A 5167-nucleotide genomic window follows, 5' to 3' on the forward strand; every position below is an offset into this window, starting at 1 on the left:
CAATGCCCTTGCTGTTTACAGAGTAGATGTCATCTCTTCTCTCCTCTGAAACCCGGGATACTTTTTTTATCCTTGCCATTCCTTCCTCTTCGCTCCCACTCTCAAGATACCAAACAGGACAGATACAATGCAGGTGATCCACGGCACCTAGAAGTAAGCATCCATATTGACATTACCCCTTCAACATACATTCAATTGTTTATGAAATTGCCAAATCGTTCTGTTCTCCTTCCCATACTTCTTCATCTTATATGCACACATTTTAATTTTATTTTTTTATTTTCCAGAACTACTTCTAAATTGTGGTTTCCCGTCTATTCCTATGTCCATCTTTTTTTTTTTAAAGATTTTATTTTTAAGAAATCTCTGCACCCAGTGTGGGGCTGGACTCCCAACCGTGAGATCAAGCGTCACATGTTCCACCAACCTAGCCGGCCAGGCGCCCCACCTATGTCCATCTTTTGGAAAATGCTACAGAAGACAGAAAGAATAAATGAGAAGGCAAAGAAAAAGGGAAGGAGATTCAGTGCACTTAGCTATAGCCTACTAAGTTCATTTTGTTTTAAGAATCATATGCATTAGTGTAGTGTCCTCAGCTTCTCCCTCAGCTCCTTGAGGGGAAGCTTGTATGATTCATACTTCTAAGTCTCCAAATACCTAACAAAGTGATCAGCACATATCAGGGCATTAATAAGTACTTGAAATGGAGATGAAACAAATGCAGAGGTATGTGTAGAGGAAAAAAGGAGATTACAACCCACAGAAATCTGGAATACCATGGAATCTTTTAGTTTCCTCTTCCTGGAATTCTTGGTAAACCAGCACTAAAATCTCCAAGAGCCTTCCAGCTCTCATTCAGTTTAAGTGTAAATTCTAGGAAACCAGACTGAATTCAGGTGCCAGTTCTCATTGGATGTGGTCACTAAATGGTGTGCCAGATACCAGCACACAGATTATCTATACAGAAAAGGGGAGGAGTTACCTAAACATAAACATATGGTTACCTGTTGAGAGTGAGAATCTCTCAGGCAATGTCCTCAGCCAAACACTAGGTAGAATCAGTTTGACATGGCATGTGCATTCGGCTCTGCTAGGGCAGGTTTCCTCCAGAAAATGTCCAACCTCCTTTCTCCAGCCAGCGCATGGTTTCAGACTCCCAAGGAAGCACACTTTCCATTCAGAGAAGTCTCATTCTGTCCTGCTAAGTGGACGACCAGTGCCACCCATCTTTTGGCTTTTCTTTAGACTGAGCAAGCCCTGGGTGTGGTCTGAGCTGCGTCTGGATGCTCTCAGGTCTTGGCAAGTAGGATAGGCTACGGGGATGCTAAAAGGGGATGCTAAAAGTCTATAAGACTCTGCTTTTCTAAGGCCGGGATGGAATGGCCTTCAGTCCCCAAGAGGCTGAGCTTAATTGCAGGATTTGAGCAAGAGATTTCATGTTTTTAACAGAATGTGAGGAAACTAAGACTGGGTAATAAGGAGATCAGAGTAATAAAAGTGTATAAAGAACATCGCAAGGCTTCTCAGAAACTGCCTGGGAGGGGTCGCATGTCTTTCAAAGGATGTGCTGTTCGGGCCTTTGGCTCACGTTAAGATTCTCAGCCCATGTGATTCCCACTTTGGGCACCAGAGGGCCAGGGTTCAAACCTGTAAGATCCAACCTTGTGACACTAAAAACCATAGTGACTCCCCAAGACTTCATTTCTGCATTTCATTAGTGCTACCTACCCCCATTTTGGACCCAAAATGTAGGCAATCCCTATCAAAATACCAACGTCATTCTTTACAGAGATAAAAATGAACAATCCTAAAATTCACATGAAACCACATGAGTCCCTAATGTAAACTATGGTTTTGTGTGAGAATGATGTGTGATGTCGGTTCATCTATTGTAACAAATACACCACTCTCATGTGGGATGTTAATAGCGGGGGAAGCTATGCATATGTGGGGGCAGGAGGTATATGGGAATTCTTTGTACTTAATACTCAGAAGATAGAACCATTCGAATCTGTTTTGTGTGGCTCATTTGAGACTTCTAGTGTCTCTAGAGGTGGGCAACATAGGTCGAAGTTTTATTGGCATCTCAAGGGTGGTAAAGTGGCCACTACCATTCTCCAATATTGGGAGAATGTCCTTAACATTAGGCTTCACTGTTTTGCCAGGCTTTTCTCCCTCACTTATAAATAAGACTTCTCATTTATTCCCACTGCTGTCACATCAAGCGCACGTCTTCCCTGGGCACTGCTCTCAAGATGTCTGCAAATCTTTGACTTCCTCAATTCTTTTTCCTCATTCTATCAGAATTCCAAAATACAAAAGTGGTATCTATGGCAGTGATTCTCAAAGCATGGTCCCTGGCTCAGTAACATCAGCATCACCCAGCAACCTATTTGAAAAGCAAGTTTCAGGACCCTGGTTTACCACTGCTCTATGCTTTAAACCCTGCCCCCCTCTCTTCAGTTATTTGTCTCCACACCAGTAGGGAACCTTGGCCCCAGCATGTCTACACCTATACCCTTCAAAATGCATTGCAGTTCTTTTTCTGAGAGTCCACAGAACATCTCAGAGTTAGCACTGCTCTCCCATTCCTCTCCCTTCTCTTATATGTTGAAATTTATGGGATTTGAGAAAGAAATCTCTGTCTCTATGCCCAAATTTCTCCTTTTTTAAAGGATAATAGTCCTATTGGATTAGGGCCCACACTAAAGACCTCATGTTAACTTGATTACCTCTATAAAGACCCTGTTTCCAAATAAGGTCACATTTTCTGTATATTTGGGGGGGTGCATAGGAGGCTCTGGGGGAGAATCCCTTTCGCGTGTCCTGAGAACCTCCAACACCATCATGGGATTGTTTTTCCCCTTTCTTAGGAAGCATAATTGATTAAGAGACAATGGCTATTGTCTATTTTTAAGAAAGTAACCCAGGTCTGGGTGCTTCTTCCCTGCCATAGACTGGATATTTGTAAAAGAGAGGGAAACATAAAACATAAACATATACAACCTCCCTGTTCAAAGCTCTTTGTGTAAATTTGTCCCCAAATATCCCTAATTTTATCAAATAAATAATTTTATCTAAATGTGATTGGATGTCACCAGGGAGCCACAATCTCCACCTTCAGAAGGCTGAAACATACCCCAACCGCATCCCCCAGCCTTTTGCTGAGAAAGGCACCTGTTTTTCTCTGAAGTCTAGGCAGTCATTGTGAATTAATTCCTTTGCTACTGTCACACACTAGCAAAAGAGACACATCAGCACATTGGCGTTCTGTAATTTCCACTTGGTTGCAATCAAAAAGAGCAAGAATTCCTTTTCACATAAGGTGCATGGAAACCGAAGTTTGGTGGGTCCTAAGACAAAACGCTAAAGTATGGAGAACCGAGGTGTGGCTACTCTTCCCTGGATCAAGAGGAGAGCAGGTGAGAATCTATTTTTCTCTTCCATTCTGGCCTTGCTCCTATGCTCCTCACCCGGGTCCTGCAGGCTTGGGCTTCTGGGGAGGATGAGGAGCGGGGGAGCACGCTGAGTTCTCAGGAATCCCGGGTGCTAGGAGCACCAGTGTGGGCTCAGAATCTGGGCTCTGTCCCCAGATAAAGGCGTCTCCAGCCGTCTCCTTCCCCAGTCGCCAGTAGTTAACAGCAGCCACCCGGCTACAACTGCTCAGGGGAAAGGGGACCTCTCGCGAGACGAAGAGTTATAGGTTCTAAGGAAAGGTACCGAAGGCTTCCCAGCTGCAGGAATCCAGCCACTCTGAAGCAGAATTGGGGGAGGAAGCCCTTGCAGACCCTGCTCCGCCAAGACGAGGAAGCGTGCATAGACTGGCACCGCCTCTCTGCGCTCGGGTCTCAAGGAGCAAAAGGGAGCTAGGAGTCAAGCTTTGTTCTTGGTCCTTTTAACTCACGTTCCACGCTTCCTGGAGGCTTCAATACTTCTTTTCTGGCTTCAGAACTGAAAAGTATCAAACTCAAAATCTAGCAAAGACTGCAGCGTTGGTCTTCTTTACACCACCAGCACCACCCTTTACCCCCTAACCCCAACCCCAAAGCGGTCTGAAGTCAAAAAGAATTCATTCCTCCGTTCAGTAAATACTTTTTGAGCGCTCACTGGGGGGCAGGAGGAAGCTGACGCGACCCCTGTCTTCGGAGGGCTCTTACGCTCTAGTTCCCAAGAGCTTCGCTTCCGGAGCGGATGGTTTGTTTCAAAGATCTTTCCCTTCGGTTTCTGGAGTGAGAAGAGCTGTTCCGCGGGTGGGCGGATGCAGGTTGGGGTTCCAGTGGAGAGGAGGAGGAAGGGAAGAATTTCTTCCTTAGAGTCCTTTGGCAGTATCTCCAGTCTTGGTCTCAGGCTAGAGGTTCAGAGGACAATGCTGAATAAAGAGCAGAAAGATATAACTAGGAAGTGTAGGCAAAACTCCCTCGTGGGGTTGGTAGCGTGGCCGAGCGGTCTAAGGCGCTGGATTTAGGCTCCAGTCTCTTCGGGGGCGTGGGTTCGAATCCCACCGCTGCCAGGGTTTTGTTTCTAAACGTTAAGTAGTCACAGCCTTCATCTTCACTTCAAATAAAAGTGTAGATTCCTACGGGATTTGACTAATTCTTAAAAGCTAATATCTGAATTTTCTAAATACTTGGCTCTAAACTGACGGAATGCGACTAGCGAATGAATGACTCAGTTTACCGGCAGGGAGCTCGTAAATCAAGCAGATCACTAAAAGACACACTCCTCCGGATCCTCGATCCCCCTTCTGTCCGGAAGGGAGGGAATAAGGCCTTGCTTGCCAAAGGGATGGCATTTAACCTGGGGCACTCTAGAGAGGGGAGATAGTTTTGGAATCTTGACAGAACCCTGAAAGTGCAGTAAACGGTAAGGTGGGGCATAGAGGGGAGCAGGGAGTGAAGTGAGCCTTTGTCTCAAGAGTTAACTCGAAAAAATTCGGCAGTCCCACTCAGAGCTAAAGTAAAAACTTCAGACAGTTGCACACAGCTCCCGAAGTGTCTCTGTGGTCCCTGTTGCTGCCTGTCAGACCCCTAATGGGTTACTTAGAGGGTGTTCTGTCTTATTTCCCCTTCCACTTTCCTCTGGTGTTCGCACTATCTCGCCCCCCCGCCCCGTCCCTTTCCGTCTCCCCTTCCGAGTCCACCGTCAGGACAGCAAAGATGTGTTAAGC

General features: G+C 45.7%; 1 non-coding gene across 1 annotated transcript; it reads left to right on the forward strand.

The window, feature by feature from the left end:
* Window positions 1-4428: 4428 nt before the first annotated feature.
* TRNAL-UAG lies at window positions 4429-4510 on the forward strand. Its single transcript has one exon. It is a non-coding gene; the product is annotated as a tRNA-Leu (tRNA).
* Window positions 4511-5167: the final 657 nt, after the last annotated feature.

This window comes from Ursus maritimus, unplaced genomic scaffold (assembly GCF_017311325.1).
Source record: "Ursus maritimus isolate PB19 unplaced genomic scaffold, ASM1731132v1 scaffold_36, whole genome shotgun sequence".
Taxonomy (NCBI): Eukaryota; Metazoa; Chordata; class Mammalia; order Carnivora; family Ursidae; genus Ursus; species Ursus maritimus.